Consider the following 12932-nt stretch of genomic DNA (forward strand, 5'->3'; position numbering starts at 1 on the left):
TTTGAAAAGCCACACCTTATTAAAGAAATGAAAAGCTGATAAACCAAAAAGGACAAAAATTATTAAGAATGTGATTATCAAATTATTACCCGTAAATCAATCTCGAGAGGTAGCCATGACCCCGCTCTGTCAATGTTCTCTCTATATAATGATAACACCAAATTAAGGTGGCAATACTAGACATATCCTTGATTTAACAATATCTATATATACATGGTCAATTCTTGCTCTAGCCGAAACAGGTATAGTAACCGCTCGAATCCGTCCGTCCGTCTGTCCGAAAGAAAACGTTCGTTAACGTTTCCTTGGCTTCTATGAAATATAGCTGTTTTAAATGTTCGTTCCCTAACACGATTGTACGAAAGTTGATAACTTTACCAATTTTCAAAATTTCAGAATTCGTCTTCTCGCGAAACACCCAAATAAGTAATAAAACTTTAAAAGAGCCCAAGGCCTCACAAACTTGTGTAACCCCGTCCAATTCTACGATGTGCCTGTCTCAAGTCAGGAGCCTGTCATTTCGTGGTTGTCGTGGGTTGCGGTCCGTTATATTTGTGTTTCGTTTATTGTTGCGTCAAAATTGAGGCCGTTAATTGTTTTTTTTTTATTATTTGTTTCACATTTTGTCATGTCGGGACCCATATCTGAATATACAGTATGTGTTTTGCCCATTGTTGAAGGGCACGGTAATCTATAGGTTTTCCAATTTGTTTACAACGAGCATATCTAAATGTTGTTATTCTGGAAACACGTGTTGAGCGCACTGACTTCGTATTTTTCTCTGTTCAATAAAAAATAATCATTTAATCATTTCGTCATAGTCCTGAACGCCGTGAGAGGAGAAAAGTTTTCAACCGGAGCAATGTACCTCTAAGCACATTTATATAACTTTACACGAATTTCTGTTAGAAACCCCTCAGAATACAAACTACTGTGGAACATATCATCGAAACTACCAGAGACATAATACAAATTGTATTATACCTCACAGTATAATTGAATAAATCTATAGGTAGATAAAAGGTCACGGGGAGTGAATCAGTTCGGATATTTTCGTCCAAATAGACAGGGCCGGTGAATCCGTCCGATGAATAACCCAATTATTCACCGCCGGTGGTGCCAAATTGAATGCCCATATTTGTTCGGTATAATAAAACAGTTACGGCCCTATGAGTCGGGAGATATTCAAAATTGTCAACCCTGCCAAGGGTTATTCCCTAACCCTTGGCAGGGTTGATCATTTTGGATATCCCCCTCCGCAGAGGGCCGTACGTAATTGTATATTATATGTATCTGTCGAAACTTACTGGTTGAAATGCTTTGCCAAACTGAGAAAAATGCAACAAAGTAAATTTTGTATATTAAATAAACTGACTGTTTATGACGTTTTTTCACTAATCACTAAATCCATTGGATGTTGGATGTGTACTGATTGATAATTTAGTCCTAGATGCGTGATTTTTTTATTAGTTGTTATTGGCTTTGAACTAGCTGTCAGTAACTGCGAGTACTCTCAGATCTGTACTTAGTGTCTTTTTGTTGTTTGGATGTACAAGTACCCGTCCACGTCCACTCTGTGTTTCTGTTAGAGATGTATTTCTATTTGTATCCATCTGATGAGTTACGCCTTTTTCAACTGATTTTTATGCGCCTTCAAACTAGTTTAACCCCGCCACATTATGTATGTGCCTGTCCAAAGTCAGGGACCTATAATTCAGTGGTTGTCGTTTGTTGCTGTGTAACATATTTGTTTTTCTTTCATTATTTTGTACATAAATTAGGCTGTTAGTTTACTCGTTTGAATTGTTTTACATTTGTCATTTCGGGGTCTTTTATAGCTGACTATGCGGTATGGGATTTGCTCATTGTTGAAGGCCGTACGGTGACCTATAGTTGTTAATTTCTGTGTCGTTGGCAATCATACCACATCTTCTTTTTTTATATGTTGACACAGAGATATGTCTTGCTTTTTTAGTAATTTGACTATATAATGCAAATATTGAATCCAAATGGCAATATTTAAACATAAAATATATGCAAAACATTCAAAATCAATGACCATGACTTATGATGCAGTACCAAATAACCCAATGGAAATGAGAAATGCTCACGCTTATAAAACTGAATACCAAATAGCATTGATCTATTATCATAAGCGGTTCCCTTTACAATAACCTAAACACAAACTTTAATTTGTAAACAATTTAAAATTTTCAAAGTTAATAAACCAGCTAAGGGGTGCATGGGGCCATACAATCACCACGAAAAAGAGACTTGCAAATGCCTTTACAACTGCATACCAAATATCATTGACCTATAATTAGCGGTTCCTCTTAAACTGATCTAATCACAAACTTAACATGTAAACTATGCATAACATTCAAAGTCAATAGACCATATGACTGATGTCGCAGAACCGAATAATTTCCATGGAAATGAGATGTACCAATGTCAATGCATCTACATACCAAATATCATTGACCTACCACTTTAGTGGTTCCTCTAAAATAACCTAATAAAAAAATAATACATGTAAAGTAAGCATGTAAGACCATGATTGAGAAGGCGGTGCCAAATAATCTCCATGGAAATGAGATGTGTCAATGCTAATACAACTACATACCAAATATCATTGACCTAATACTAGTGGTTTCCCATAAACCGACCTAATCAACAAACTATCGTATTTGTTGACGCCGCCCGAGAAAAAAAGGATAATAAAACTATATAGGCCTAAAATTTTACTTGTAGAAGCAATCAAGTAGCATTTCAAATTGACCTCATCTTCTATAATATATGACATCGGGGCATTATTTTCTATTTCTGTTTTTTTTTTTTTCTATTTTCTTTTTACCTGGGTCTATTATACTAACTTTGCTCATATACATCAGCCACGAGGAGAACATAACTCATAGAAGCTTATTTCATAATGGATGGGATGCTGCTTCTGGTGCATGATCAACAGTTAGTATAATAGTCCCAGTTTTTACTTATAATTTTTGCTATTTATAATTTTTTTATTTCCATTTTTTTAATTTTTGTTTTTTACTATCAGTGTTCCGGGCTTTATAAAATGAAAATTTCAGCATGAAAACGTTAAATAACGAAAATATAATGCGAAGGCATATATTATGGGATTAACTTTAGCATGTGCATGATGATCCTTTTTTGCGTAAATCCCTGATGGTTCACGCATATTTATCAGTTAGAAATATAGTCTATGGAGGAATATTCGGAAGCTAAATTATTGTTCATTCGGAACACCTATTCATCTTATCTGTATTAGCTTCCTGCAATTAAGAGCACCTCCATACGGTGTATCTAAGATATTTAAAACATGGCAATAAAGAATTTTCACAGATCGCTAATTTACTTATCTGATATATGATAATAAACAATCTATAGATCCTTTTCAAACATGTATATTTATTGTAAAGCTACATTTAATGCATTGCAAGGGTTTACTGACTTCAGCAAAGTTGACAGTTGTACCCTTTGATAAACAAGTGAAAGTTAAATGGTCAAGATTTAATTATAACGACCTATGGTATCAAACATCTGTGTACAGATATTCACAGAGAGATATTTTTAAATAGTGCTGTGGTTTCTACATAAAGAGTTATAGTGGGCTTTGGGATTTGATTTGTAACAATAAAATCATTATGCACACTTGTCATTTTGACAAATCAGATAAAAAAAATCTGTTTCAAATGAAAACAAAACAAGTAAAATAAAGACTGTTCGTTAATATACATTTTTACAACTTTTACTGTTTCCTTTTTATAGTATTCTCTACCAATTAAGTTATCTTGTAAGTTAATTAAATGTTTATTTAATTCATTGATGTCACTATTATTTCAGTGACCGCTGCAGAAAGTCTGGAATCGTTCAAGAGACTACTGCATGCACATTAAATTTCAAGTCCCATGTTTTTATTTGCAACAGGTATAAATGTTATGTACAGCACAAATTATTTCCTTTCTGTTAAAATTATTTTTGGACTTGTTAAGTATGCAAGCGCACACCAAACAGTGACAGGATAGTCAACTAAATGACGGTGGTCAAGTAGAAAATAAAAGTACCGACACGAAACACGGAAAATAATTAAGGGAAAACACGAAGCATGCACATCGAACCAAACACGAGAAAACGAGAAATAAAACGTCGAAACACGGAAACACGTGAAATAAAAAGGCCGAAAACGTTGCACGAAAATAACACTTTACCACCCTCTAAATAGGCCATACTAGATGTCGACGCTTCATATTAGAACTTAAGTAGATGGTCAATTTCGTTTGCAAGGTTAAAGAAATCTTCAATTTGCTCTAATTTGCCTGTGAAGACCATAAAACCGTCATCCCTATTGACAGTGTAATTTGATGTTTTCTCTCCATTGGAACTTATCTAAGATTTTAATGAATAGGGCAGACAGATGCAGATCTGTGCATGTTGGTGACAATGGGCGCTCCTATTATGTGTTTGTATAACAGTTCATTAAACTTAAATTCATTGTTTCTAAGAATTAATTAACAAATGCAGTTAAATCTATTTTGTTGAGAATCTTTAAAGTATATTCTCCTATGAGTCAATAAATTCTAATGCATTGTTCAGTTTCAGTTTCAGTTTCAGTTTCTTGTATATTCCTCCATTAATTGTGGAGCACTACCCATAGGGTATAATTGTAGCAACTATATACACCTTAGAACATAAGGAAGCATTTAATTATGTACAGATGACTGAATTTAGGCAATAATAATTACTAAAAATTAATATTATAACTAATTCATAGGATTGTCATCATAAAATTTTAAAAATAATATTCATAATGTGCTGAAGTGTAAGAATAAGTTAAGTAAGAACTGGATATATTTACAAATAAGAATTTAGAATTTAAGTGGTCTTAAATTAAACTTTCTTATAATTGTTAGTTAAAGGTGCTATACGTACATCAGAATTTATAATGAGAAGGTTATTTTATAGGACTTATGTAAAAGGGTTGGGGTTTAGAACAATTCATCATATATACATAAGTTTACCTTCACAGTTTAAAGTTACCTTATTTCGGATCTTATCATTATTCTTTAAAGGTAAATGGATATCTTAAAACTTTGCAAAATTTTTTATTTAATTTAGATCCTAATACGTCATAAAATAGTAAGATGGTGAAGTAGGGAACTATTTTATTTTAAAAAAAAGTTTACTTATACTGTACTTGTGTTCAAGTTTTTTATCCTTTTTGTGCGCAGCATGTGCATCTCGTATCACATATTTCTAGCCAGAGTTTCAATGTTTTCATACACAGTTGAGTAACAGTTTATGTCCTTGCTAGTACAGTCCATTATGAGCTGCAGTAAATTCCCTTCTTGTATGATCTTCTTGTATGTTGAGGTATCGATTTCATCCATTGTCTGTTCTATTTTTGAGCAAAATTTAGATCTTATTTGCTCCAATTCTTTGCAGCGTAGAATAAAATGTTCCAGATATTCATTTTCCTGTCCACAGATTGTACATATCGGGTTAACTTTCGGATCGAACTTAGCTCTTTTGGCTTGTAATATGTACGTTTGAGTACTTATTCTTGCTTTTATTTCTCCTGCCTTTACATCTTTACTATTGTTTTTTACGCTTTTCCATATATTGTGTGCTTCATTTAATGGATTGTTATGTATCTCTATGTATTTAAGTGATGTTTTTTCCATTTTTTCATAGTGACATTCATTTTTCCAGTATTCCTTGATCTTTATTCCTACTAGTCTTTTCCATTCGATTTTCTTAAGTGGTTTTTCTATGTAGTAACTACTAGATTTCAAATTGTATTTTGATAGAGTTTTTCCCACTCTGTTGATAAAGTCTTTTCCTCTTTGGTCTGAGAATGCTATTTGTCGACGCAGAATTTCACATTCTATGGTTCCTGAATTTCGAACAATATTCATGAAGAAGGTAAGTAGATTTTTGTCTAATGTGATGGCAATAGGTTCTGCTCCTACCAGGGTATAGACAGCCATATTTGCTGTATTATTTGGAAGCCCTTGAATTTGTCGGAGGATTTGTCTCTCTGCCAGTTCTAGCATATCCTTTTCTTTTGCAAGTAAGTTCATCACCTCAAGTCCGTAGATGCTTCTTGGTACTGCATATGTTCTCCATAGCTTGTATGCGACCATGGGTGAGAATCCCCTTCTGACATGTAAACCGGCTCCGAAAAGGCTGTATATTGTTGCCCTGCCGGTTCTTATTCTTTCAGAGATATTTGCCCGGTTTTGCTCGTTTCTTTTGATACCTAGATGTTTGGTTTCATTGGTTATATTGATGTCATCGTCTTCGAATTGCAGTGTTGTTATGTTTGAGCCTTTTGCATTATATAAAACCGCTTCAGATTTAGTTGGATTGATTTTAACTAGATCTCTGCTTGTATGGTGCTGTACTATGTCTAATATTCCTTGTGCGTCTGCAGTACTATTTGCCAGGACAGCAATGTCATCGGCACATGTGGGTGCAGGGACTTGTATATTACCAATACATGCTCCAAGTCCACTTTTTAAAATGCTATCCAGTATGACGTTGTTGTAGCATTTATATAGCGTTGTAGATAGTTTTGCACCTTGTTGAATTCCTTGTAACACCATTACATCTTCTGTACATTGACCTTCCCATTTGACCTTAATGCTCATGCCTTTATACATGTTTCTCAGTAATATCCAGAGTTTTCCTTTTATTCCATAATGGTACAACTTGTTGAATAGTATTTCATGGTTTAGTTTGTCAAATGCTTTTTCTGCATCAAGAGTTATTAAAATCATCAGTATCTTTAATTTCTTACTTTCTTCGATTGCTCCTGATGTGAGGAAAGCTGCGCATAGTGATGATACTCCTTCTGTAAAGCCTCTTTGCAAGGAGTTTTGTATGTTATTAAATACAGAGTCAACTCTATCCTTCAGTATACTTTGTAATATTTTTGCAAAGGTTTTAGTCACAGTTATTCCTCTATAGCTAGATGGTAATGTTTTGTCTTTTTCTTTCTTTAGGATTGGTGTAAGAATCCCTGTCTTTAGGAAGATTGGTACATCCAGATATGTTAAAATTAAATTTAGCAAATGTACTATAAAGGGAGTTAACTCATCCATCCCGTATTTGTAGTGTTCTGCCGAAATTCCATCCTCATCTGGTGCTTTTCCTGCTTTAAGTTTTTCTATAGCTTTATCAACCTCCTTTACATTGACATGATCAATGCCTTGACCTTTTTCCCTTTCTATGGATTCTATTATATTGTTTTGTATTTCTACAAGCTCTAGCTTTTCAGTGTCAAAATTTTCTTCTAATGTTGGCGTAGCTAGTTGTTGGAAATGTTCTTGCCAAATGTTCATTATGCTTGGTCCATCTTCTGCAGTCTTTTCATTCAGTTTCAGTATCTTGGTGTTAGTAAGTGGTGTTTTTCTTTGCATGTTAATAAGCTTGTAAAAAAGTTTTGTGTCTGCATTTGAAGCTTTCATAATTTTTCCCGCTGTTGATTCTCTCTGAGAGGCATAAGCTTGTCTTTGTGCTTTTCGAAGTATTCTTTTTGCAGCTGTCATTTTGATTTTGAGCTCGTTACTTCTTTCTTGAGGTGCTCCATGTTGCCTCCATACTTTATATGCATTTTTTGATTGCTTTGATGCCTTTTCTATTTGTTCATTCCATATCGCCTTTCCCTTTGATTTGATTTTGATTTTTCTTCTATACTTTGGGATTGCCGCTTCTCCGGCTTTATGTAGCAATTTTTCTAGATTTCTTATATCTTGCTCAATGATTCCTTTTGATTTTTGCATGAGGTTTGGTAGATCTTTATTGATGATTTCCTTATAAATTTGATGGTCACAGTCAGTCCATTTAGGTTTTGCTATGATAGTTGTTGCTTTTTCCCTTACTTTTTTCAGTTGGCTATTCAGTGTCAGAATAACAGGTACATGGTCCGAGGTATTCTCTGGGTCAGTGTCAAGGACATCAATTTGTCTGATTTTATTTATTATTTCCGAGTTACTTTTGAAGAGGAAGTAATCAATTTGTCCTTTCGATTTACCATTCTGGTGATAAAATGTTTCTTTTAATGGGCATTTCTCAGTATTTCCTATACATTTTTCCTTGCAGAAAGTTTGTAGAATTTTATCATGAGGTGTAGAGCTTCTATGGAGTGACCCGTTCATGTCTCCACATACTATAATTTCGTGTGTATCTTTATATTTCTCTATCATTTCATCAATTTGAGCCAAAGTGTCTTTGTATTCGATATCTGCATTTTTGTTATCTGATGGCATATATACATTTATAAGACATATTGGTTTGTCTCCTTGTTGAATATGTATGGCTTGTATTCTATTTCCACCGTCTATCAGTTCCTTTATATTTTCATTAATTTCTTTTTTCCAGATTATGGCTACTCCACCATATCCTCTTTTCATTGATACGTTGAAATCAGGGTCGTCATTATCGTCAACGCTTTTAGCTATGTATCCGCTATTTTCAGCAACTTCAGCTATGATTTTCTTTTCCGCATTGAAGAGCCAGTGTTCTTGAATGCATAACACCTGTACATCCCTTAACAAGTTTTTGATATAGAGAGCGTTTGACTTCACATTTTGTAAATTGAGTGTACCTATAATGATATCATCCCTTTTATCTTGTTTGATCGGCCGCTGCCTAAAAAATGATTTGGTTTCTTTCTATTCCCATCTTCTTTTGTTTCTAGATTGTCAGCCTGAACTAGTCCCTTTAGATGCTTAGGACCACCAACATTAGCCCCCCTTTGAGAGGGAAACTTCTGATGGCAGTCCGCTTCCAGCGGGGCGTCCCCACTAGAAGCCGTTGTTATAAGAACAGTTCTGGAAGTGACTTCTGCTTGATGGTTTACTTCTGTATGGGTTTTATCTTCATCATTTTTCGCGGTAGTCAAAGCAGCTGAATTTGTTAGATTGATGTTCATTCTAGCTTCTTCTGTTGGTTCTTTATCTACTTGGTTGATATTATCAGCCTGATTTGTTTGTTGTTGTAGTTGATTTTGTCTTTCAATTTCTTCTGCCTGACTTTGTTTAGCTATTACTGGCATGTTTGTTCTTTGGTCATAGAATCTTTTATTGATGTTTCTTTGACTTTGTTCCTTTCTGTTTGTCTGTTGTTGACTATATCCTTGGTGGTAATTTATATTTTGTGGTATAGGTTGTGGAGCTATCCTATATTGCTGTTTGTATAAATGTGCATTTTGTATCATGTTAGTGTTGATACTGCCAGTTGGTATACCTCTATAGCCAGTGTAATAGTGGCTGCTTTGGCCATTTGCAGGTATAGCCTGTATTCTGCTATTGTGGTACATTGGCGCTTGTATATGGCCATGATTTATTCTGCTCTGCTCTGTTGGTATCTGGCTATAGTGTGGAGGTGCCAAATGATTCATGAATAGTGCATTGGCTTGATTAGGAATCCTGGATTGCTGATTTGTTAGCTTACGCCAGTATGCTGATCACTCATTTGGTGTTGGTTTGTGTTCCTAGTATTATCCATATTCTGGTTATAAGGATAATATTCATGACTTCCTGGTCTTTGCCACATTCTTAGTTCTTTCTGTAGTTCCATTATTTGCAGTTTATTTCTTAATTCATTCATTTCCATTTGATGTTTAATTCTTAGGTCTCTATTTTCCATTTCTAGCCTGAAGTTGTTCAGCATCATATCTACTTTGTTTATAGTCTGCTCCTGCGAGTTGTTGCTACAGTTACAATTTGGTTGATAGGATTTTAAATTACTTTTGTCAATGGTGCTTTCTTCTGTTTGCATCCTAAGTAAATTGATTGTATTTCTATAGTCTCTATTGGTATCTTCCATTATGACTAGTCTTGCTCTGCATTGTGCTAATTGATCTTCCAGCTGTTGAGTAGTTTCATTTATATTTTTGCACTTATATTGCCTTTTCGGTTTTGCTTTCATGTTTTTTGGCTCATCTACATTTTCTATTTGTTCATTTCTGCCATTCTGTAATATTTGGTTAGGTTGTTTGTATGTAGCCATTTTGTTCATTTCTAATTCTTCTGTGTTTGCATTTCCTGCTTCTTCCTTCGTAACATCATTTCTAGTTGGACAGTCTTTAGATGTATTGTCTGGCACGTTTTTAACTATATGGGCCATTTCACTATATTCCTTTGTCGAGCCTTGTTCTTCTAGACTTAATTTTGGTATTGTTTCTTCTGTATCTATAATTGAGTTATTGCTTCTCATTGATATATTAACCATGTCCATGTCCATAATAGAGCAGCTCCTACATGAATACTGTTCTTCTTCAGTTTGGCTTATCCTTACAGGATCAATGTTTTCACATGTATAATGAAACAGTTGGCCGCATGCAATACAGTCTATGGATATTTCTGGTTGTGCTGTCTGATTGCATGTGGCACAGTAGTTATGTATAGTAGACATGCTGACTGCACTTGTGTCCGGACTTGGTGTTGGTTCATCTTCTGACCATTCAATGGCTCTATTCCAGTTACTTAGAAGTTCTTCGTCAGTATTTTGTATACATTCTGCCCCTTTGGATACTAGTATTATATTACTGTGGTTGGTTTTAGGCTGATGAGCTGTTGTTTTTACAAGTGACTCATTCTGTTTTGCTCTTATTTCTATATCGGCTTCATTTCTCTTGATTATGTTTATCTTTTCCTCTATCTGTTTGTTATATATCTTATAGTTCCCTCTTGATTTCATTCTTTCTTTTATATCTTCAATGTGTGTCAGGAAGTGTTCCATACCTTGGCCATTAACCTCTACCTTTGATGTAGTATGGAATAAATTGATACGATAGAGTTGTCTGTTACTACTTCTATTTCTGACCGAATGTGATGTTCTGATGCATAGCCCTTGATTATCATGCTGGTGTTTTGGCAAGAGCTTGTATGTAGATTGTTGTTCAAAGTATATGTCTATTTCCCCCTTTATAATTTCATAAGCAGCTGCTGATAGCTCTAGGATGTAGTTTTGATGTTTCTGCTCAATTTGTATGTCCATTGTTCTATTACATGCTTCTAGCTTTTTGTCCAAGGCCCTGGTTTTATTGATACTAAAGTTTTCATATTTAGCTGGTGTATAGGGCTGAGGTTTGCTCTTGGTTCTTGCTGATGTTCTAGTCTGGATACTCATTTTTCACTTTAGATATTTATTTATTTTTTAACGAGGAAGTTCTATGTAGATTAATGTGCATTCAGCGGGGCGTCCCCACTAAAAGCTTGCTCAAATAAGAATTTTCCAGTTAACTATTATATCTTCTGATGTCAGGGTTTAATGAGTATGTAGATATATATCTCTATATTTGTTAGTTATACACTATGGACTAGGGTTATATAAAAGCTGTTATATTTCTATATATGAATGCAATTAAATATGGTTGTTATAAAGTTTATATATATATATATATGTATATAGTATTCTATTCAACTGTATTGATGATATTTATCTATAACATTTGTGGAGAATTTTGGTCGCTATTCTTCTCATCCAGAGCTTTGCTAATAAAGAGTTTGGATGTACACCGTCAGTTTTGTATAGATTAAAATTGTAGTATTCGTCAGTACCGCCTTTTCTTTTAGATGTTTTTCGAATGTCTAGATCAAATTTTGGTGATTTTTCTGCAGATTGGTTTATTTCTTGGATGAAGGTGTTTAATTGATATAACTGGTTTAGAAGTGTTTGATCGTCTTCACTGAAAATGTCCGGGTTTTTGTGGTCTTGTGATCTGTTCCAGCACCGAATGGAGTATGGCGGTACTTCTAAGAAGATGATTTCTGATTTTGGTTTTATTTTGGTGATGACAGCCTTAAGTTCAATAAATTTTCTTCTTAGATATCGGACGTTTGAATCGTTTTGGTTCACAAGAGAGATGTATCTGGTAGTTTTGTTAAGTTCGGTTAAATTACAGGTTCCTAGCCAAATATAAATGTGATGTTTTTGTGTTGATGACGGATAGATGGTAATTCTTTTTCGGCCCAATCAATAGTTTGCTGTACTTTTTGTCCTTTTTTGTGATAAATTTTATATTTAGGAAGTCTTCAGTTGTAATGGCTCTCTTTATGAAGTTGCCTTTACTATCAGATATAATTATGGGTTGGCTTTCGGCTGTTTTATCCTGAATATCTCTCTTATTTACTCTGAAGTATCTGCTTGACATTACAACTTTAGTCTCAGACATATATCAGTCTTTGTGGGAACAGAGAACTAAATTTTCTTTTATCTTTCAAACACAGGATATTGGTTGAAACACAAGTACAGTGTGTTTAAAGGTTTGATTAAACTATATATATATGCAATAAATAGATCTAGCAAGAAAATAAAATAAGAGAGGGGGGGTCTAGACTACAGACTATGTGGTCAAAAATTTAAACTTAACTAGAATGGAAAAAAATTATTTAACTGTTCGAAATGATTATAAAGATGTCTGAATTATTTATTTTAATTATTTATAAGTCACAAAAAGACTTAGACTTACTGTCTGAAAAAATAAAATTTTATTTGTCAAAATTCAAATATGGCGCTGGAAATTAAATGGCCGTCCGGCAAGGCCTGCAAGAAAAGTTAGCTGGAAACACCGTGCAATTTACAAAAATGCCTGAAGTTATTAGTTAAAACAAGGTATAGTGACCTATAATATTAAATTGTGAGGATGCAAGTGCAAATAAAGACTTAGAAACTCTCCGTATTTGGATCTGTGATCTGTGCAAAATCTTCGTGCTGCTATGCAACGTCCATTCGGAACTGCAACTTGATAACATTTTTTTCTAAATTATCAATCATCACATTTGTGTACATTGACGTACATCATAGGCAATAAGAATGCATACTTTTTTTACCTCGTGACTCTATTTTAATTATGATTTTTTTTGTATCTTGAATGTAAAAGTTATGCCTCTTCAATAATTGGATGT

This window comes from Mytilus californianus, unplaced genomic scaffold, assembly GCF_021869535.1.
Source record: "Mytilus californianus isolate M0D057914Y unplaced genomic scaffold, xbMytCali1.0.p SCAF_5, whole genome shotgun sequence".
NCBI classification, from domain to species: domain Eukaryota; kingdom Metazoa; phylum Mollusca; class Bivalvia; order Mytilida; family Mytilidae; genus Mytilus; species Mytilus californianus.